At 40.2% G+C, this 24175-nt stretch overlaps 1 long non-coding RNA gene across 1 annotated transcript; it reads right to left on the bottom strand.

Annotated features, from left to right (window-relative positions):
- Positions 1–427: 427 nt before the first annotated feature.
- LOC148127282 (uncharacterized) lies at positions 428–23507 on the bottom strand. Its single transcript, XR_015741484.1, has 4 exons — positions 23461–23507; positions 5706–5831; positions 1758–1829; positions 428–562 (listed from the first exon to the last, which is right to left on the bottom strand). It is a non-coding gene; the product is annotated as an uncharacterized LOC148127282 (long non-coding RNA).
- Positions 23508–24175: the final 668 nt, after the last annotated feature.

The raw sequence follows: 24175 nt of genomic DNA, 5'->3' as shown, positions 1-24175 counted from the left end.
GATTTCTCTAATAATTTGGTAATTTCTGGAGATTTTGAATTTTTGTGCAACATTTTTCTCAACTTTCTTCTTGTGGTAGTATTACCCACCCCCACCCACCCCGAAAAAAAATCCCACTAAGAAATCATAATGTTCTAGCTGACTTCTTGTTTTGAATTCCAGGTTTACTCAGAAAGGAATTTGCAGACTTGAATTCAAGCTTGAGAAGGTAGTTGGCTTAGTTTATGAATCAAGATGGGAAGAGGAGATAGAGAATCCATTCCTATGATAAATTAAAAGTTTATATTATTTGTGGATGCAGAAAAGCCGTATAGCAAGGGAAATTATCTCTTTGTTTTATTTATTTTTTTATTGTCATTGTTAGCCCAATAAGATTCTGAGAACTCGAACTAGAAAATTTTTATTTTTATTATTATTTAGGTTAGATATTAAATGTTGCATATTATAAACTAATTCTCAAGATGTTGAGGATTCTGATGTCTGCAAAAAGAATGAAGTCATAACAAGGTGTTTATCCCAATATTTGAATTGGCATTTATAGTGGGATTTATCGTGATGGTCCCTAAAGGAAAAAAAAACAAAATATTTTATTCCTTTTTATAGTAATTTTATTAAAAATACAATTAAAAAGTTACAAATGCAAATAAAAAAAATCTAAGAATAAAATAAAAAATAGAAAGTGCAGAAAATAAAAAAAATAGGGAAAAATAGAAAAGAAAGAAAGATAGTAAGAAAACACAAAAGAAATCTATAAAAATGATTTTTCCCTTCATCACAATAAGTATAAACAATTTTAGTAACTTATCACCTTTTCTTAAAATACAACAAATGATTTTCTTCTTATATTCCATCCTTTTTTTATCTATAAACAAATCCTTAAAGCCTCTTCATTCTGTTTTGATGAGCCATTAACAGATCACAAATGATAACAACATACGTATTTTAATCTTGATCAAATACATCAACTTAATATTTCGTCCTCTCACTTTTAACAATCTCCATTTTTAATCTCTTCAAACAATGTCCTAAGCCGCCTTTTCATTTTTTTTGTCTCTTCTCACAAAATCCTTCAAATCTCTTTTGTAAATCCAATATGGGAAAATTATCCAAGTCAAGTCTGTTATTTTTATATCTCTTTTAATTATTAAGACTTCAGACAGGTTTCATGCCCCTTCTAACATGGGAGAGGGTGATGCTTCTTTGATATAAAATATTATAACCCCACATTTGAAAGAAGCAGTGATAAATCCTCTCCTAAAGAAGCCATCTATTAATCAAGCTGATTCTTACAACTTTTCCCTTCCATCAATAGAGGTTTGGAGCAAAGGTTTTGGGAAGATAATGGAGAATTAGCTATAGAAGATGTTAATAAATGGATTACCTAGATCAGGGGTGCCAAACTCAAGGCCCATGGGTTGGATCCAGCCCACAGGGAGCTTAAATCTGATCCGTGGGGCCAGCCTGGAAATAGCAAAGGACCAGCCCGCAGCCAAAATGGGGGTGATGTGCACCCCCCACACCCCATTTTGGCCCGCAGGATGCTGCAGGAGGTGTCTGTCCTGTCTCCTCCCCTCCAGAGGTGAACTACAATGCATATCATGCCCTCTGTTAAGTATTTCCAAATATGGCCATAGAGTGGAGGCGGCTAGCAGATTCCCATCAGTGGCTGAAGCTTTGGACAGCACCAGCTGCAAAAGCCAACACCTGCCACAGCTGAGCAGCTTTTTTACTTAAACAACAATAAAAAAGAGTTTTACCTGCTCCTGCTGCATCCTGCCTCTTATTCCCGCGGACCCATCTAACACTGGCGACGAAGGTGAGATTCTGAGCTGTGGAGAGAACAAAGGACACCTCATGGGACTCAGACGCCATTTTACCGGCCATCGCAATGATCACGACCCCATTGACTAGCCTGGCACACCACCCGATGTCGATCCCCTACGACCCGGCAAAGGAGAAATGGTCCTCATACATGGGCCGATTTGACCTGCACCTGGAAGTCAACGGATTCCAAGCAGCCCCTGATGCACAGAAAAACGCCTTATTCCTGACCTATTGCGACTCTGAAATTTACGAAATGGCAGATGCCCTCGTATCGGACGACCTGTGGAGTGTTTCCTGGGACGAACTCCAACGAGCACTCAAGGGACACTATGCTCACTTTCCCTCCTACCTGGCAAGCCAACACGATTATTACACGTAGAGCTAGAGAGAGGGAGACAATAAACACATTCGTAGCTTATCTGCAGAAGATAGCAAAAAACTGCAGGTTCCCAGACACAGAAGGGATGATCCAAGACTGAATCATCCTGGGAATGAGGGACCAAACACTACAAAAGAGACTTTTGGCCCAGGAGGATGTCACGTTCAAGGAAGCCATTGATGAGGCATGAGCTGCGGAGTCCTCTGACAACTCGGCAGCATGGATCATCCCAACTACAGCACCAAGACACCCGTAGATTCCAAGGGAAAGTGCAGGCAATTCACCATGGGGGACCCGGTCTACACTCACAATTATACAGGGGGACCCACATGGGTACCAGCCAGGGTCACAGGGATTACAGGGCCCCGATCATACAGGGTAGAAACTGAAGAAGGGAGACTATGGCAGAGATACATTGATCAGATCAGAGGCCAGGTCACTAGCACAGACAACCAGCCAGACACCCGACACGCTCCAGCAGAACAGTCCCTGACTCAGGCCCTACCCATGGAGCTCAACAAGAGAACTAACTGCCTAGCCTCAAACCCGGACAGAACGCGGGAACACTTATCTTTTGAAGAAGAGGTACTGCAGTGTACTTCTGAGGTCTCAGGATCAATGGTCCCTGCCGCGCCACAAGAGGACTTTGAGACAGTTCCACAAGCAGGGACCAGAGCAGCGGTGGACCCGTCTGCTTGGGCTGCCACCCCAGGAACTAGTGAGCTGCGCAGGTCCAGTCGCACCCCTCGAAGCCCCGCCTACCTCCGTGGCTATGTAAGGTATGTGAGTGCTGATTGGAGGAACACTAACTAGGAGGGGAGGGGTGTTAAGTATTCTCAAATATGGCCATAGAGTGGAGTCAGCTACCAGACTCCACTCATTGGCCCAGCCACTGGCAGGAGAAATAAAGTCCCATCAGTGGCTGAAGTTTTGGACACCACCGGCTACTAGATGCAGACCAGATTCATTCTCAGATACAGTACAGAAAAATGGTATTGGTCACTCTAACAAATGATCTCTGTCAGAACTTTGACTGAGGAAATGTAGTCCTGTTAGATTTCTTGGCAGCATTCTGTACTATTTATTAAGGTAATGAAGATTTAATAGCTGACCAGTTGCTGTAAGGCTGTAAGCCAAGATGACGAACTAAGAATGAGTTAGCAGAGTACTGCCACTTTAAGAAGCTGTCTATATAAAAGTAGCCATGTGAGGGAGCTTCTCTCTCTTCGTGTTCTATCTTCATTGTAGTTTTCCATGTAGAGTTGATGATTGATTGATTGCCTGGTATTTACCTAACACGTGTATGTATGTATATAGTAGTCTTGTATATAAACCACTGTTAAAAGACAAAACCTCTGTGTCCTATGTTTTGCTCCTGGGTTGTCTCATAATAGTAGTCATGCTGTAAACACTCTGACATATTGATCATAGTATCCTTCTGGTCCTCCTAAACAAGTTTGGCGTTCTTATGATAGCTCCACTCCTGCCTGATTAGGTGGTTCTAAGCAGGAATCTTGGGGCAAGAGCATTGCAGCCCTTGGTTGCTGCCATGTAGATAATCATAGGGCTCTTCCTATACTGATGTCTACTTTAGGTGAAGTGTCATCAATATGCCAGTAACATTCCTTGTTTATTGCCACACCAGGCAGAACTAAAATGTTGTAGAAATCCTGAACAGGTACTTTATGGTTGCTATGGAGTTGGGGAGAATTAAGCTCAGATTAAATCCTACCAAAATGGAGTTCCTGCTTGTAACCTTTCAGGTCATCCAGTAACATCCCTCTGGTAATTAATGAGATTATGCTAAAAGAGGTGTTCCATGGTTTTTGGGGGGGTTGCTTTTGGCACTTTCTGGTGGAAGCTGACATGATGACCAAAGGTGGCTTTGTCCAGCTTTGTCTCATATGTCTAGCCAAACAACACTACTTGGTTAGATTACTGCAATGGATTCTATGTAGGACTGTCCACAAAGGCTGTTCAGAAACTGCAGCTGATACAGAAGGTGATGGCCAGACTAATAGAAGCAACACCTATTTTGAGGTTGCTGAATTGCACTTCAAAGCCTTTAAAGCAGGCTTGTCCAACCCGCGGGCCGTGGGCCGCATGCGGCCCAGGTCGCCTCGTAATGCAGCCCAGTGCCCACCCCAACCTTCATGCCAGAGCCAGCGAGGAGGAGGAGGAGATGCAGGTGCGAGGCGGGGCGAGGCGAGCACCACGCCAAGCAGCAACAGAAAAGGCGGGCGCCGTCAGAGCGCCACCTCCTGCTGTTGCCACCGCCGCCGCCGCTGCCACTGCTTCTGCCTTCCTGTCCTGCCGCATCCAGCCGGGCCATTTGCAGGAGGAAAGGTAGGCGTGAGGCGGGTGAGCTTTCTTCCCCCCCCTCCCCCCCACCCCGCAAAATTTGGCCGGAAAATAAACCGTGATAAAAAAAAAACGTGATAAAAAATAAATAATTTTTAATAAATAATAAATAATAAAAATAATTTGGCCGTATTTTGGCTTGAGTTTGGCCGCAGAGCCAAACTGCGATCTGGCAACCCTGTACCCCATCCATTATATTAGCTCCGCCATCTTATATTAGCTCCGCCATCTTATATTAGCTCCGCCATCTTGTGGCCTGTGCCACTTTCTGGTAGTCAGGAGACTAAGTCTGGGTTCACACAATGGATTTTGACACAAAATTGGCTGTGGAATTCTGCATCAAAATCCAATTGCATTTAATATGTTAACTATGCTTTCTATGGTTTTTTTGGATGATCAGGTATCATTACTGTTATTTTATTTTATGTGCGGCCCAAACCAAATTTTCATCTTCTAATGTGGCCCAGGGAAGGTGAAAGGTTGGACACCCCTGCTTTAAAGCAAAGCATCAATTTGCATGTTCAGGCAGTGGAGAAATGAGGTGCCATGCCCCTGGTGGAGACTGACTCTGAGCAGTCCGAGGAGGACCCAGGCCTATCCCCTATCCATCCTAGGGCACGCAGGGAGGAGAGGATTAGGGTAAAATGTGGTCTACTTGGGAGGAGAGGGCCACAATCCTCTTCATGGGTTGCAGGTGTGAGATTTGCATAAGAGTTTGGACCTGCGTGCTAACGGATGCTGGAGACAAATTAGTGTTTTATTCCTAAAGAAGGTTTATCTTGACTGTACCTGGTTATCTTCCTGATGTTGGCAATTGTCTATCCTGGTCTGTTGTGGAACTTTATTCAGTGCAGTTTGTTTTTGGTTTTTGCTTCATTATAGGCTCTTTGAATTTGAACTGTGTTTCTTTCCTTTGAAATGTTATTTTGAAAATAGTTTACTCCTCCACTGTGAACAATTAAACAGTGAAGCCAAGTTGAAGGCATTAAAGGACTTTTAGTTACGTTTTGGTTTTTGTTATATTTCTGATATAATCTGGGTCATCACATGAGGATTTGGATGGAGTGGACATACATGACATTGTAGATGCTGAACATCAGTTCAGTACCGAAATTGTGTGAGTGTATTATGATGTACTTACCTCCAGTTCAAACAATCCAAAGTGATATGATCCATTCCAATTCATCAGAAATCTTTAATTACATTTTGCTAAATGGATCAATATCCATCCTGCACCAAAACTTTAAGTGGGAGAAGGGTGGCAAAGCTGTGGCAAAAAGATGTAAATAATACAGGACAAGACAAGAGGGTTAAAAGACCTTTCAAAGTGTACACACTTATTACTTCAACCAATCAGTGCTTCATTTTGATTCAATACCTTTCCTGAAAACAGGATTGACATACCTGAGATCATGAATTGCCCATTCTTCCTCCCAGTTGGCCAGTTGAGTCTGAATTGATATTTCTAAGGGAGACTGTTTTGAATTTTGACTAGTGACTCAGCTTCACTTACCTTTGAGCCCTGTGGTTACTTATCTGCCTCTTTCAGGGTAATACCCACCCTGACCCATGGTGGCATCGTGATTAGAAAGCAGTATTGCAGGCTGACTATGCTCACTGCTAGGAATTCGATCCTAACCGGCTCAAAATTGACTCAGCCTTCCATCCTTTAGAGGTCAGTAAAATGAGGACCCAGATGGTTGGCTGACTCTGTAAACCGCTTTGAGAGTGCTGTAATGTGCTATTGCTATTGAAAATAGAAGAGGTGACTTGTCCTTGCCATCAAATTCAGGTGGTCCTTGGCTTACAATAGTTCGTTTAGTGACTGTCTGAAGTTACACTGGCACTGAAAAGTGTCTTATGACCATTTTTCACAGTTACAACTGTTGCAGCATCCCCATAGTCATGTATTCAAAATTCAGATGCTCGGCAACTGACTCATATTTCTGATGATTGCAGTGTCCTGGGGGTTATATAACCACCTTTTGTAACCTTCTGACATGCAAAGTCAATGGGACTTTAACAGATTCATTTAACAATCATGTTACTCATTTAACAACTGCAGTGATTCACTTAACAACTGTGGCAAGAAAGGTTGTTGTTGTTAGTCTCAAAGTCACGTCTGACCCATCGTGACCCCATGGACAATGTTCCTCCAAGCCTTCCTGTCCTCTACCATCACCTGGAGTCCATTTAAGTTCACACCGACTGCTTCAGTGACTCCATACAGCCACCTCATTCTCTGTCATCCCCTTCTTCTATTGCCCTCAGTCAGAGGGCAGTTGCCCTCAAGCCAAAATAAAGGTTGTAAATTGGTGCAAAATTGTAAATTAGTGCTTAACAATTGTTTCACTTAGCCTCAGAAATGTTGGGCTCAATTGTGGTTGTACGTCAAGGACTAACTATACAAAATATTCTATAGTTGGAGCCAGTGAAGAAAGGTCCCAAAGAAATCCTTGCTTAAATGTTATCTTCTTTCTAAGGAAAATAATGACCAGCTAACTAGGAGAACTGCAAGACTCGTCTCTGTAAAAAAGAACATCCCAAGAGCATCGCTACAACTTGTCATTAATTTGGCTCATTTCAAAATGTCCACAGTCATTATACTGATGGGAATAGATCCATGACCTTGAGTTCTCCCACCATTAGCTCCAAACATTTCTTCCATCAAGAAGATCAGGCTATATTTTACCCGTTACTGGTTGAAATATATGCCATTCAGTTCCATTAAATTAAACAAATATTGGTTGTGTCAGGCATGGAAAGTTTTAATGGTACACTTAACTAATAGTGAAGCAGAATCAAAATATCAATCACATTTAAAACCTCACATTCCTATAAAATATATTCATAATGACTAAGGAGAGGACATTGAATAGGTCAGAGCCACTCTTCACCTCATTTTACCTTGCTTCTCAAATGCATTTGTGTTTCTCTGAAGGAAATATATGGGATTTGGAACGTGTAATTAGAAGGCTTGCCACCATTCCTCCCTATCAGCTTCAAAATTAATTCCAGAAATTGAGATCTGAAATTTAATTTTGTCAAGAAAAAGAGGGAGGGAGGGGAGCGAACATAACGGTTTTTTAAAATGGCATTTTATGAAGGAACACTTGATTTTTATTAACAGCAGCACTTGTTGATAATTGAGTATTGGGTAATTAGTTTTGTGGATAAAGGTATCTGAGGAAGGTTAAGAGAGCTATGCATAGTGAGAAGCTCTATACTTATTGAGGAATTGTCTGGCACAGAATTTTTGAGAGAAATTATCTGTGCATGTTTGATAATCAATTTTGGCATCTGTGAGGGAGGGAGGAAGGAAGGAAAGAAGGAAGGAAAGGAAGGAGAGTGGGAGACATGTATTAGAACTCCCATTTGTGTTAATTTATTATTAAAAAAATATTTTATTTATTAAGTCTATATGCCACCCCTCTCATAAGTCAATTTTAATGCAAATCTATATGTGCAGTAGTGGTTAAGATGCTGGAATAGAACTAGGAAAACACAAGGCCCTGTTTCAAAATTAGTGGAAACTTCCTCACCTAACTACTTACAGGCTTGTTGCTGTGAGCATAAAATGAAGAAAGAGCTTGATTCAGGTCCTGGGAACGAAAAACTCTAACCAATAAGAAAAACTAAATAATAGCTGTTGTCACTGCAGTCTCAATGGGCCTTTGGTGTCTGACACTAGCTATTTCGAGGCCTTTATCTGTTAATATATTTGCTGATTGGACTTGTGTTGCTGTTGCAACATTGCTGCAAATCTGACAATATACAGATTGTTAAAAATATAAAGAAATCCATAAAAGTAAAATCATTAAAGAGAATTCCGGAATTGTTTAGAACTGATGGGTTATGTAAAAGTGAATATACTGCCTACTCAGTTACAGGTAGCTTCTTCTCTCTCACCAAATCCTTTCTTCTTTCCTTTCTTGGAAAGAATGTGATAGTTAAAGCAAAACAGGCAGAAGGTAAATTGCAGTAACTGCTACCTAATTTTGGGTGGACCACCCAGATATGAGATAGTTGCAGCCAGGAGTGGGAATCTACCAGTTTGGACCAGTTCTATAGAATCGGTTGTTATGATTCTGTGCAGTTCGGAGAATCAGCAAATTGCGCCACTGGCCCCTCCCCTCCCCTCCTGTCAGATTTCTGCTTTCTAGCTAATCTAAATCGCTGTTGTACTGCTTTGCCTTTGCCCAGGAGGCTTTCCTGAGGCCCAGTCAGAGGTGGTATTCAGGGGGTTGGGGGTTGGCCTGGAAGTGGCCTGAGAGCAGGACTGAAGCCTCTATTTTTCAGTGCAGACTCAGGCAGCAGATTGCAGAAAGGTAGATCTGTGAGTGAATCTGTGATTCTGCAAGCAACTCAATCTGCTTTGCCTTACAATATTTACATATAAGCCATGCCCAGCCAGTCACGTGACCATCAAACCATGCCCAGTCAGCAAGCTACACCCACCCAGTCACATGACCAGCAAGCCACACCCACAAATTAGGCCATGCCCATAGAATCGGTTGTTAAGACATTTGAATTCCATCCCTGTTTGCAGCGCATGCTGAACTACATGGGTCTTAGGTTGATTCAGCTGTGTGCTTGAGGTCATAAAATTTCATTTTACATAAATTAGTTGTCTTATCTCTTAAAGTCTGATAGGAATTCTTACTTAACATTTTCTTAAATAGTGTAAACCAGGGGTGTCAAACTCAATTTCATTGAGGGTTGCATCAGGGCTGTGGTTGACCTTGGGGACCCGGGCAGGCATGGCTGACTGGGTGGGTGTGGCCAACTGGGTGGGCATGGCTAATTTGACGCCACACCCCAAACTGCTGGCATGTTTCCTCTTCACATTGGGTAGACTGGCCCGAAGCCAGTCTGGCCCAATGTTTCCTCTTAGCATTGGGTAGACCAGGATGGCCCCGCGGGCCAGATCCAACCACATCACAGGCCAGAACCAGCCCACTGGCCTTGAGTTCAACACTCCTGGTGTAAACTATAGTATGCAATCCTCAGTATGTATACACAAAAGCAAACTTTCCAAAAGACACAAGACAGTCCCTTCTGGTTTAAGACATCTTGGTTTTCATAAGTATTCTCCTAGGTAAAAAAAAAAGGAAAACATCCAATTAGAACTCATTAACCAGAGGTGGTATTCAGCAGGTTCTGACCAGTTCTGGAGAAACAGTAGTGGAAATTTTGAGTAGTTTGGAGAACCAGCAAAAATGGTTCTGACTGGCCTCACCCCCATCTATTCTCTGCCTCCTGAGTCCCAGCTGATCAGCTGGATCTTCTTTTGTTGCACTGCACAGGAGAATGGAGCTGGAAAGCAGGTTAGTGGAGTGGGGAGGGAATGGAGATTTTACAGTATCCTTCCCCTGGAGTGGGGTGGGAATGGGGATTTTACAATATGCTTCCCCTGTCATGCCCACCATGCCAAGTCCACAAAACCAGTAGTATTTTTTTGAATCCCACTGTCATTAACTATATTTTTAGTTTAAGACCTAACCTTGAAAAAAGCAAATGAATTGTTTTCAAAATTTTCTGTTTTTTAAAAAAGGAGGAAAGTTTCTTGAATCATAGTCTGTATTAGTTCCAAGGAATGTGACCACATTAAAATCATAATTAGTTCCTTATGCATGAATATTCACTTAATAATAGGCATTGAACATTGACCTGATCTATCAAAATCAATAACGTAGCAAGATAGGTGACCTTTTTTCTGGCCAATAAATAATGTGGATCCAACACAAGTAATTCTGCAACAATGTCTTTGATTTTTCTTTTCCTGTTTGAGGTTTTCCTGTGATGTTTATGTGGGATGAGGAGTCCTATTGTTTTATTAGTCATAAATAACCACACATTCTCCCTCCAATTTTATGATGTAATATGACTTCTGAAAAGAAAAAGGGCAGCAGTATGAAAAAGAAATTACATTATTTCTGTACTGTTGTGCATGGCTTATTATTAATTAATATAATCACTGTACTACTTTTCTGCTTCTCTATGACAAAAGTGAAATCCTTGACCTACCTACCTTCCTTCCTTCCCCTTTCATTCTCTTTCTTTTTCTTCCTTCACTTTCAAAAGAGTAGCATCTTCCACATAATAGTAGAGTTGAAAGGAACCTTGAAGCTCTTCTACTCCAACCAGCTGATTAAGTAGAAGATGATCCTATACAATTTCAGACAAATGGTTGTCGAATCTCTTCTTAAAAACCTCCAGTGTTGCAGCATGCACCATTCCCCATGGGAGGCAAGGCATTCCACTGGTTAACTGTTGTCACTATCAGGAAATTTCACCTTAGTTCTAGGTTGGTTCTTTCCTTGAATAGTTTTCATCCATTGCTTCTTCTTTTGCCTTGAGGTCTGACAGGACTACAGATCTTTGGCATGGAACAGAATGTTTTAAGAGAGAACTTCAGGTGGATTCCTTGAAGATCTCTAGGTGACCTTAAGCAGGTTGACATGTGAAAGGAGGGGCCTTTCAAATCACATCTTCATAAAGCATGTATTCGATGGTTTTATATTTCCTTGCCCAAAGTATATTCATAATCAGAAAAGGCACATACAGAACTGTACCATTATTATTACTGTTAGCCAATTGCCAGCATCGACACATTAATTAGCCAATAGGAAGGGACTACATAAACACGACTCACAGAACCACCCAAAGTATCTCTTCCAATAGAGAGAAATTCCCTGAAGATGAGCTCCAGCGTGAATCCAAAAGCTCAGAAGAGTAAACTCTGGTCCCAGTGATCAACCAAGATTCAACCTTGCATCATTATTCTGGGACATGTACAGTATATTTGCCTTCATTCGTGTACTATTAGGATTTTACAGATAACAATTGGGACTTTGAATTGGGACACAAACTGGCAACAAGTACAAAGAGCACAGCAAAGGACTGGATATCAAATTGGACTGTTATAGGCAATAGTTTTATTTTCATTATAGATAAAAGATAGCTGTAAGCGACCTTCCATTTTGCTGGGAACAAGATTCCTTGGAGTTTATGGGTTTTCATTTTAAATAGACATATATAGACGTTATTCATTGTTGAAAAATTTGTTATCATTAGAAAATTTACTCTGATCCCAGACCCAGCTACTTTCATCACATGGCTTTAATATTTTAAATATCTCATTAAATGATTTTAACCAAAATTTCCTGGCTGTGAGAAAACAGCTTTTAAAATATGTAGGGACTCCTTCATTCCCCCCCTCCTTTTCTTTACTGTCTAGCTATCCTAAGTGAAATATATTTACATTATATTCAGTTGCTTCCAGCCTATTAATATACTATATTGATCTCCACTTTATCTGATTGTTCAGATGTTAATGGTTTCCATTAGTCCTGCTTTCTAATTTCCAGAGGATCTGATCATAATAAATCTTTCTTAAATCCATTTGCAAGGACTTCCAGATAGAACTGACTGAACTGAGGGTGATGGAGTTTTCTGGAAGACAAGATCAGGCCAATAATTTGATAGCATAAAAATGGAGATTTGCAAAAAAAAAAAAAATCAAATCTGTATTTCTCAGAGCTCCAAAGCAACTCAAGCTAAAATACTTTGGTCACTATCAAATGGATTCAGTTCAGGTTTGGGGACTATTTTTAATAAACCATATTCTGAATAAATCACAGAGGTCTGCAAATATGTGAGGCTTGGCTTTCCTTTTTTCTCTGTGAGAAAGTAGTCAAATTACTCTATTTCTTAGAGGAGTAAGTAACCTATTTAGTTTCGATGAAAGATTTAAGAGCTAACATTGTAAGACAGAAAAAATGTCTTGTACATTTTCTACCATAATGTTTTATACAGATCTCTAGATGATACAGGCAGACACAGATATTTCCACAGAAATATCTCCATAGTCCTGCCTTAACCACTTTTGCTCTGAGTTAAAAAGTCCCAGTTGCTGTAGCCTTTCTTGTTATGACAGCTTCTCTAATCCTTAATGTTTGGGGTATTTTATTTCACATTCTATATCCTTATATTTATATATAAATAGCTTTATTTTTAATCCCTGATTTTGTGTAGGCTGGGAAACTAAGTTAGACCAAGCTCTGATTAGACTTGGACGAGAGCTCTCCATCTCTGTAAACCAGACTGGAAACATTAAAAAATACAGACAAAACCAATGACAAACCATATTCAATTATTCCTACCAATGAATGGATCTTTTTTTAAAAAAAAAAACACCAACACAGCAGTAGCACATTGGGATGATTTCCCCATTGAACTATTCAATAAAATGCTTTCTAAGTCACTTTATTCCCAAGATCTAATTACATGCCATGTGAAGTGTTGTTGTTCCAATGAGCCTTACTTTGCAGTTAGTTTGCTAACTCAAGTCTGAAGTGCAAGTCAGAATGTATAGAATCATGTCCTCTTCCTCCTCCCCCCCTCCTTCCTTCTTCTTCTTCTTCTTCTTCTTCTTCTTCTTCTTCTTCTTCTTCTTCTTCTTCTTCTTCTTCTTCTTCTTCTTCTTCTTCTTCTTCTTCTCCTTCTCCTTCTCCTCCTCCTCCTCCTCCTCCTCCTCCTCCTCCTTCTCCTCCTCCTCCTCCTCCTCCTCCTCCGTAAAATCTGCTATCATTTGCCATTGGAGAGACATTTTTATGGAAACCCTTTACCCTGTTTGATCCCACTTAGTTAAATGAAGATGGCTGTGTTTTTTAAATCTACTAAGTGCTGCAATGCATTTTTCATTGATGTATGCTGAGCATCCATGCAGTAGCAGGAAAATGAAGCCAAAAGAAAGAAGCAGTTCAGCTACAGGAAAAGTGAAGCTGGAGAGACAAATATACATGCTCTGGGGCTGGATGAGAATTCAAAGGGGAGAGACTTCATATTCATTGAAGTCTCTCCACTTGCATTAATTTGAATTTGCATGAATTTCCCAAGAAAATAAAAAATATGGGAGGAAAAAGGCTCATCCTCCGGTAAATTCCAACCTAAATTTGAATCATTTTCCTGGATTCAATTGAATTTACCTTGATTGAAGCACTGAGCTTGAATACAGCTAAAATCCTTTCCAACTCTTTTATTCTGTTATTCTTTCTATGATCAAATGTATCCATCCCATCAAGCCCAAAGGAAGTCTGGAATAGTATAGAATCTCCTGCCACTGGCAGGGAATTGGACTAAAAGACCTCGAAGTTCCTTCCAACCCTATTATTCTAGGTTTTAAATAGATGATAAGTTTACTTGAAATGCTGTTCTTCCCAAGTAATTTCTCTCTATGTGCTTACTTATATGTATAAGTTAAAATTGAATGCCTTAACCATATGAAAAGAGAAAGAGATAAATTTCTAAGAAATGGAAAAAAATGGATTAGCTATGTTTTGGAGGTGGGGAGTGGTAGACAATGAGATATCTTCGCTTATGGCTATTCTGTTGATCAATGTTGGTCCATCAAGCACAAAAGTTAAAATCTCAGACCGTTTTTTCTCAGCCCTGAGTTTGAATTTTATGAATGTAAAATAATATAGATGTGTACAAAAGAATTTCAATATCCAATTATTGTGCTCCCATGACATGAAATGCTGTCTTTGCTTGTTTTGTTTCACCACTTCTCATTCTCATAGTATTTCCATGTAGCAAAATCTAGCAATAAAAAAAACAAAACAAAAATCAAATAATAAAATATCTCTATTCAGTAACACTAGGTGTAGCTGGCAAAAAATAACAAGGAATATCCTTGGCCACTCTAGAAGTGCTCTCAATTTTCAGCAGGAGTACTCCACACTGATACTATAATGGATTCTACATATTTGATTATCTGGCAGATTAGTACTAATTTCAAGATTGCTCTTAGTCACGCAGCTTCATATGTGCTCTGGGGAATATGCACATGTTTTCCTATGAAAAAGGGAGAATGTGAGCTCATCAACTGTGTAAGATGAGGTAGTCAGAATAACAGCCATTCTTTATTATATCTATAGACAAAATATAATTCTGACAGATAAGAGATGAATAATAACAATTCTCTTTGCATAAAGGTTTAGATGACTGAAAATAGAACTTGTGCAATTTGTAAACCACTGTGCAAAAATGAACTTATCATTTGGATCCAGACAAAATGGTTTTATACAGACAGCACTTTTTTTAGGCATCTCAACTTACAACTGCAGTTGAACCTAAAATTTCCATTGCTAAACAAGACAGTTGTTAAGCAAGTTTTGCCTCATTTTACAACCTTTCTTGCCACAGATGTTAAGTGAATCATTGCAGCTGTTAAATTATTAACATAGGGCTTTCCGGAAGGCATCTGAAGGTGAAACGAAAGCCAGGGGGCGCCACCCAAATCCATCCGGAACCCATTTCTCATCTGCAAAGAGCTTTCTGGAAGGCTCTGATGGCAAAATGGAGGCCAGAGGCAACTCATGCAAGCGGCCACAGAAGAAGTGGGCCAGCAGCAGGCTCCTGCTGGGTGGGGCTGTTGGTGTTGCTGTGGCGAGGTGAATCAATAATTAGACCCCCACCCGAAAAGAAACCCTAGACATTTTTTCGGGGGTCAAAAGAAAATAAGACCTAGTCATATTTTCGTGGAAACACAGTAAAAAAGTTGGACTGCTTTAATCAATAACAGGAAAGTGAATGTTTTAAAGTAAAGGTAAAGGATAAAAGAGCCACGGTGGTACAGTGGTTAGAATGCAGTACTGCAGGCTACTTCTGCTAACTGCTGGCTCTCTGCAATTTGGCAGTTCGAATCTCACCAGGCTTAAGGTTGACTCAGACTTCTATCCTTCCAAAGTCGGTAAAATGAGGACCCAGATTGTTGGGGGCAGTATGCTGACTCTGCAAACTGCTTAGAGAGGACTGTAAAAGCACTGTGAAGTGGTATATAAGTCTAAATGCTATTGGTATTCCCCTGTCCAGTTGTATCTGAGTCTAGGGGGTGGTGCTTATCTCTGTTTCTTGCCCGAGGGAGCCAGCATTGTCCAAAGACATTTCTGTGGTCATGTGGCCAGCTTGACTATATGCCAAGGCACATGTAACATTGTTAGTTTCCCACCAAATTTGTACCTATTTATCTCCTCGCATTTGCATGCTTTCAAACTGCTAAGTAGACAGGAGCTAGGGAAAGAAACGGGAGCTCACCCCATTGCAAAGCGCTCAGGTCTCAAACCCGGGCTGTCAGCTCAGCATCTTTAACCACTAAGCCATTGCATACCCTGTTTTTAAAGTAAGAATTTTAAAAGATGGGTCTTAATGAGCCTGTTAAAAAGACAGAGTGGTGACAAATTTCAGTCCTAGGAAGATCAGTTTCCATTCCATTTTGATGCCAGGGTTGGGCCTGTTTGCACTCCACTCCGCTATCTGGTACTCAGAAAAGTATTTTGGAGGAGCCTTCAATGGGGCCCATGGAATTTGGGATCTCAGGACCAGCCATGGTTAATGAACAACCAGAGTTTGGTCATCTGCTTTCTGCTGTTTCCATAAGCTTGGAAAATGGTCAACCATCTGGAATCCATATTGTACAGTTTTGGATGGTATTCAACTTGAGAGAAGGAGGTCATATGTTTCACAGCCTGGTCATCTGATAAAGGCTCTGTGAGTCAAAAACATTTTCAACAGCAACTTATAATATATGCTTTGATCCCATTCACTCCCCTCATTCCCCCCATTTCAAAACTATACCAAGATATGTGCTTGATTATTGATGGAGAAAGCCAAGAGAAGGCTAGACAGTTCTCAAACAAGCCATTTTGTTTTACCCAAACTTCAGAGTGTTGTGTGATTTAAAGCACTCAGCTCTCCTCTTTCTCAAACAGCTGCTTTTTAAAAAAAAAAAAATTATTTTAGCATTTTTAGACAGTAGAGGGAGCTGTTGGTATTAGTTTTGGCACCCTGGTTGCCTATTTTCCTTTGTTATTTAATTCAGCGTTTGAATTCGAGCCACAGTTTTAAATGCACTGGCATTAATATGCACAATGGAACATGGAAAAGGAGATAAGTGCCTCTAAAGCTTCAACATTGCTTTCAGATTTCAGGAAGTTTTTCTGGGACATGTTTTTTTTAAAAAAAAAAAAATTTCATCTAAGTTCAGATGTCAGTAATATCGGCTATTCTAATTACAAGAAGCTCTTAACTGATACACTCTGCAAAAAAAAAAAAAAAGAGTAACATACACTTTTTAAAATAGAAGAAAATGAACTTCAGCTGTTTTGAGAGTTAGGAATTCATTTTTTCCCCCCCAGTTTCTGAAGAGGGATTAAATAGGAGCACGGGTATTTTTAGTTTTATTTTGGGAGGTCTTTGGGGGATCATTAAGAAGGTTAAAATTTACGGCAGGTTCAAAAACTGCCTTGGTCTTTTGGTAAAGCCCACTTTGCTCAATTCATCGCTGTCAATGGACTGAGACCAATTTATACCCAGCAAAAAAACATGCCATTTGAATCATATTCGTTTACTGAAGTAATACAAATAAATCTCACAGAGGCAGGTCATTTTTTTCAGGTATTATTTTGGAATGGGACGTCAGGTTTAAAAGTAGCCATAGTCCTGCTTTCTCCTTTTGTAGAGTACGGAAGTCTAATAAGCTGGCAGGGAGCCAGAAAGGACAGTGTGGACAGCACATCGCTTCAAAACTAATGTGAAAAAAGGAGTGGGAAGGGACAAATTAACTTGCTGGAGATTTGACTTTGTAGCTTCTGCTGCTGTTGCTTTTTTGGTCTTGAACAATTCTTTTCTACCTCTCCTCTATATAACATGAATTGATAGAAACTGAGGCCAGAGGAGTCTGCTGGGAAGGGGAACGATCTTCATTTATTTGACACTCCCACGCAGATGCTCCTGGGCTAGGACATAACACAGACAAACGGCAGAATCCGGGTTTTATTTAGGTTAGGGTTGTGCGTCGAGCAAGATGATGTAGATAGTAAGGAAAAAATATGCAAGAACTGTTACCAAGGCAAAAAAAAAAAAAAAGGGGGGGGGGTCAAAACATTATAAGTTTTGGGAAACAAAATAATATTCAGAAGCATCTCATACAAATGTCTCACTGATTCACTGGAGTATCAAAACAAGGGTAAGGCTAGTAGAATCAAACTTGCCAAGATTCTGTTATTGTAACTTATCTCAATAAGGTATAGTTCTAGTCCTCCTATGGAGTTGATTTTCTGGTCCGATCTACCTTGTGGGACTGACAGGTTGCTATAATCCATACATAAAGAAAGCTACTGTACCTCCAGTCTTGATTTTGGATCAAAGAAAGCACTTGGGCACCTGCTAAGTATCACATCAGTGGCGAGGGAACACTTTTTTGCTGAGTTAATAATTTCGCATCAATAGTACAATGATTAAAGGCCGATAGTGACAATACTGTTCCTCATTTCCCACAAAATAGAACATTAGTAATCTCCCTGAAAAGGACCCATGCAATCAGATTCATTCATTTGTTCATTTGTTCATTCAAAATATTATGTGAAGTCCGCCATTTCATCTAAAATTTCCACATCCACTTTAACCAGTACAGGACAAAGATCCTGGGGAAACATCCTTCTGCGCTGCTTGTTTGATATGCCCACTCTTCAATCAGAAATGGAAACGATATGTATAGGTGTCATTTAGTATCACTGAAATTCATTTCTGATCATTTCTGATCACTGAAATTATTAATGGGAGTGTTTCTGCAGCCTTCATTATTCCTACCATCTCCCTGGAAAATTCTCTTATTCTAGGATGATGCAGAAAATTCAAATCGTCACTAGAGTCACCAAATAGTCAACTTTACAGAAAACATCAATCTCTAATTGGACCAACAATCCAGGCCAAGTGCTAGATTTAAAGATAAGAAGCCAAAAGAAAGAACAGGAGAAACATTTAGCATCTGAATAGCTGATTTCATTTGTTCATTATCTTCCCCAGCATTAATTACTCATTCATAATTGACTCCAAATTTCACAGCGTGGTCTACAGATCAACATATGTAACTGTTACATAAACATATAGCTAGAGAGCCATTGCAGCCTAGATTAAGGTGCTGGATTAGGAGCTGGAAAGGCCACATTCTAGACTTCCCTCAGCTACCGAAATCACCTGGGTGACTTCAGGTAAATTGTTCCCTCCTAGCCCTAAAGCAACATAAGGCTATGCAACAGGTTGCCTGGAAAACAAAACCTTTGGTTGCATCACACATTGATCATCTTCACTGTAAGAAAGTCTCCGTCTGTACGCAAATCCAGCCAAATACTTCAAATTCTTCTCTCCCACTATTGTTTAGAACAGGGGTCTCCAACCTTGGCAACTTTAAGACTTGTGGACTTCAACTCCCAGAATTCCTCAGCCAGCAAATCTGGCTGAGGAATTCTGGGAGTTGGAGTCCACTGGCTTAGAAGGCCCTCATTTACATTCTAAGTCTCCAAACTGAGGTATTTATATGTGGAATGTTGGAATAGGACGGCTTCATTTCTCACTTCTAGAAACAAAGCATTTTTCAGCACTTAGAATAGCAAAGAAAGGCTGAAATCCTTGAAAACCTGAGCTCGCTGCCTTGCATAACCTTTTCTTTTCTCCAAAGGACGAAAAGAACAAGCTACGAAACAGAACCGATGTTCTGTTCCTTCCTTCTCACCTTGCTTGACTCTGAGCCAAACGGACCATGGTTCTGAAAGAGTTAAGCTTGGACCTTAGGATTCTGTATTGAAAGAAAGCTAAATATGGGCAAAGCATTTGCTAATGGTGCATATCCCCTTACAGGTAGTCCTAGACTTACAACTATTATGAGCCGTGGTGGCACAGTGGTCAGAATGCAGTACTGCAGGCTACTTCTGCTGCCTGCCAGCTGCCTGCAATTTGGCAGATTGAATCCCACCAGGCTCAAGGTTGACTCAGCTTTCCATCCTTCCAAGGTGGGTAAAATGAGGACCCAGATTTGTTGGGGGCGATATGTTGACTCTATGAACTAGAGAGAGGGCTGTAAAGCACTGTGAAGTGGTATATAAGTCTAAGTGCTAATGCAATTTGTTTAGTGACAATTTAAAGATACCACAGACCTGACAAAACAGCCATGTAATCAAAATTGGGCACTTGGCAATCAGCAATGATTGCAAGGTCTTAGGGTCAGCTGATCGCCTTTTGCAATCTTCCCAGGCGCCTTCTGACAAGCTAAATCAAGCCAAATTTGCTTGATGACTGCTTGCTTCACTTAACAACCGCAGAAAACAAGGTCGTAAAAATCATTCATCATACTAGCAGCAGAAATTGTGGGTTTCAATTATGGTCGCAAGTGGAGGTCTGTCCGCACCCTTTTTGTCTTACGCTGAGAGAAAGAACTTTCTGAATGGATATATACAATAAGATAAACTCTACACCTAAATTAACAAATTACAATTTCTGTGTTCTCAAAACATGCTAAATCCCAAACAGAACAACAGAGTTGGAAGGGACCTTGGAGGTCTTCTAGTCCAGCCTCCTGCTCAAACAGGAAACTCTTACAATATTTCAGACAAATGATTGTCCAATCTTAAAAACTTCCAGTGTCGGAGCAGTTACAACTTCTGAAGGCAGGTTGTTGCACTGATTAATTGTTCTGTCAGGAAATTTCTCCTTAGTTTTAGGTTGCTCCTGTCCTTGATTAGTTTCCACCTGTTGCTTCTTGTCCTACCTTCAGGTGCTTTGGAGAATAGCTTGACTCCGACTTCTTTGTGGCAGCCCCTTAGATGTTGGAACTCTGCTATCATTTCACCCGTCTTTCTTTTCATTAAACTAGACATACCCAATTCTTGCAATCACTTGTCATATGTTTTAGCTTCTAGTTCTGTAATCATCTTTGCTGGTCTTCTTTGCACTCTTTCTAGATCTCAACTTCTTTTTTTACAACATAGTGACCCAAACTGGATGCGATATTTCAAATGTAGTCTTACCAGGGCAGTATGAACTTTATTTATTTATTTATTTATTTGATTTGTCAATTGCTTACAAGATAATAGGTATAAGTATATACATAGTTATGAATACATGAAATGGGTACATATACCAAAAAATAAAAGAAACAATAGGACAGGGACGGTATGCACATTGGTGCACTTATGCATGCCCCCTACAGACCTCTTAGGAAAGGGGTGAGGTCAATAGTAGACAGTCTAAGGTTAAAGTTTTTAGGGTTTGGGGAAGAAACCACAGAGTCAGGTAGAGTATTCCAGACATTGACCACTCTGTTGCTGAAGTCGTATTTCCTGCAATCAAGTTTGGTGCGGTTAACCTTAAGTTTGTATCTATTGTGTGCTCTTGTGTTGTTATGGTTGAAGCTGAAGTATTCATTGACAGGTAGAACATTGCAATGTATCATTTTATATACCATACTTAGATCAGACCGAAGGCGGTGTAATTCAAGGTTTTCTAGGTCTAGAATTTCAAGTCTGGTGGCATAAGGTATTCCACAACGAGTAGAGGAGTGGAAAACTCTTCTTGTGAAATATTTCTGGACTTTCTCAACTGTGCTAAAGTGGTTCTAACATTTCCTGTGATCTCTGTTAATGCAGCCTAGGACTGTGCTGACTTTTTTGGCAGCTGCAGCATGCTGATGGTTCACATTTAAATAATTGTCCACTAGGATTCCAAGATCCCTCTCACAGTTTTTGCTCCCTAAATACAGGTAAACACTCTGAAAAAGTAAGACTACCAGCTACCCTGCTAAGTTTCTGCTCCAAGGTCTGGAAATCCATTTAAAAAAAATCAAAGCTATGAGTTAACACAATTGGCTTTGTTCGCATATAAACACAATTATTATGCTATGACAACACACAGAACCACAAATCTTGTTTTAGTCTACCCCAAAACTGTTAAACTCATGGCTCGTGGGATGGATGCATCATGCGCTGGCCATTTCATGGCTGGTTTAGCAAAGTGGAAAAAAGTCACAATATGTCACATGACGACAGTGTGACGACATGGGTTTAATAGCCAGGTCTACCCGATTAGGCAGGGTAGGGAATTATGGCCTCTTTGTGACCTGTGGACTACAAATCTTGGAATTGTTGAGCCAGCATGGAATTCTGGGAGTTGAAGTCCATAGGTCATAAAGGAGCCATAATTGCCCACCTCTACCCTTGCCTACCCTACCTATGTTGTTGTTGTGATTAGCTGGCAGCAGGTGCAGATGGCTGATGAGAGCAATGACTCTGATGAGGGGCCAGGACCATCAGGGACTGGACTGCTGCCTTCAGAGATTGTGGGGGCTGGCAGCAATGATGAGGAGGTTCCCGAGGAGCCTGTGCCAAGTGCGCATGAGCGCAGGACAATTCATAGAAGAGAACAGCTGGAGCAGCACAGGCAAGTCAGGAGTAATGGCCCTCCCTCCAGGAAATATAAGCCTGGTTTCAAAAGGTTTTTGCTTTTGCAGAAAGCAAAAACGTTCTAAGGATCCAGCATTGTGTGTAGAGACTCCAGCTTATCTGAAGAATTCTGTCAAGGCTTTTCTGGTTGGACTAATTGGCTGCAAGCCATCTTTTATCTACAAAGAAATTTATTTGTAGATTAAGGCTGTGAAGAATTGAGTTGCTGCGTTTGTTTGAGGTTTTCTTGCTGGTAACAGGGTTGGGTCAGAACAGTTGTAGAGACCATAATATTTTTTCCCGTGTACCATCTTTTACAATTCCTAAATAATTTCTCCAGATGATTAAAGGCCCTCATGAATAATGAGGGATGAAATTTTGGTGGCTCTCAGTGGAAATAAGGTATACTAACTATTCCTTCTTTAAGCTTCAGTTAACCTTTTAGGACTTAAACTGACTGAGTGCAATTTTTGTATTCTCCAGCAGCCTCTGTGCCTTATTCCACATTCAAGTCTCCTGTTCCTTCACAAAGGTTTCTGGAAAAGGACAGGGAGAGTAAAAATGCAGTTGTTCCTCTTTAAATTGGCCCATTTACAAGATCTGAGTTCTTGTAATAAGAATAAATTTCAGTTCTATTAAAACAGTCCTAATCTTAAAATAGCCAATCAATATGCAGAGCATTTATAAAGCAACTCTAAAAAAACAAATAAAGCAGGAGAATGAAATAATGTTTAGAAGTCTTTATTGGTCAAGTTGATGGGACACACAAGGAATTTGTCTTGGTGCAAATGCTCTCAGTTATACATAAAAGAAAAGATACATTCGTCAAGAGTCAAGAATCATAAGGTACAACATTTAATGATAGTCATAGGGTACAATAAGCAATCAAATCATACTAGGAAACAGTCAATATAGATCGTAAGGATACAAGCAACAAAGTTACAGTCATACAGTCGCAAGTGGGAGGGGATGAATGATAAGGAGTGATGAGAAGATTAACAGTAATAGTAATGCAGATTCCATAAATAATTGGACAGTGTTGAGGGAATTATTTGTTCAGCAGAGTGATGGCATTCGGGAAAACAACTGTTCCTGTGTCTAGTTGTTCTGGTGTGCAGTGCTCTACAGAGTCACCTCGAGGGAAGTACTTGAAACAGTTCGTGTTCGAAACGTGAGGGATCTGCAAACATTTTCACAGCCCCCTTTTTGACTCGTGCAGCATTTAATGCATCATGAAAGGAGCAAATACATCTAATTAAAATATGTAGCAATAAAATAATTACCAATCCCTTCTGAAAAATCATTAAAATGTTTCAAAAAATTTATCCAGAATTGTGGATAATTCTATATCTAGTTGCCTTCATCTAGCTCTTATGGAGTTTTGGAGTATTTCACCATTGGATATACCCTCACGAAGATGGATTGATGGTCTTAACCTGTGTGCCAACTACGTAACATCTAAAAACAATGATAACACTCAGTGGTGGAATTCAAAATATTTTACTACCGGTTCTATGGGCATGCGTTTCGCGTTCTAAAATGTTCTTTGTGTTCTCGCCCTTGCGGAGCATTCTAAAAAGGTAAATGAAAGGCTGAAAGGTAAATGAAAATTTATCTTACCGTCAGCCCTGGTGAGTAAAACTGCTGAAGCACAGCAACTCTGCCACGTCTATCAGCTGAGCTACAAACAAAGAAGATATAGGACAGGAAAGGGCATGTGCGGGTGGGCAGGACCAATTGCTGACCAGTGCTACTGGATCGCTAGAACCGTTGTGAACCAGCAGCATACCATCACTGGTAACACTCACAATAAATGGGCAGATTCCTCAAACAGCTATCAGTGCCCAGCAATTCACAAAACTATCACTAGCATAATGCAGTTCTGCAGTTAACACTGGACAGCTGCAATATGTATTTTTCATTACAGCATATTCATGAGGTAATGTTAGAGCAGAGCTTTAAGGCAGGGGTATCCAACCTTGACAGCTTTAAAACTTGTGGACTTCAACTCCCAGAATTCCCCAGCCAGCCATGGGGAATTCTGGGATTTGAAGTCCACAAGTCTTAAAGTGACCAAGGTTGGACACCCCTCGTTTAAGGTATACAACTATTCACTTCTTCTGAAGGTCATTTCTATTAGGAACAATAAATTTTGAGACAATCTCTTACTTTATTGAGATGGATTAGTATGTGCAAAACATCTATGATTTGGGTTTACAATTTATTTCATCTTCAGCATTAATTTTCATGGGAACTTTCAATTTAAGCTCTTTTTGAATTACAATATCTAATTAAATTTTAATTGTAAATCATGTCCAGACATCCATTGTTTCCT

The sequence above is a fragment of the Pseudonaja textilis genome, chromosome 2 (assembly GCF_049901715.1).
Source record: "Pseudonaja textilis isolate UNSWEBS1 chromosome 2, rPseTex1.2, whole genome shotgun sequence".
NCBI lineage: Eukaryota > Metazoa > Chordata > Lepidosauria > Squamata > Elapidae > Pseudonaja > Pseudonaja textilis.
This window is presented reverse-complemented; position numbering and strand designations above follow the sequence as displayed.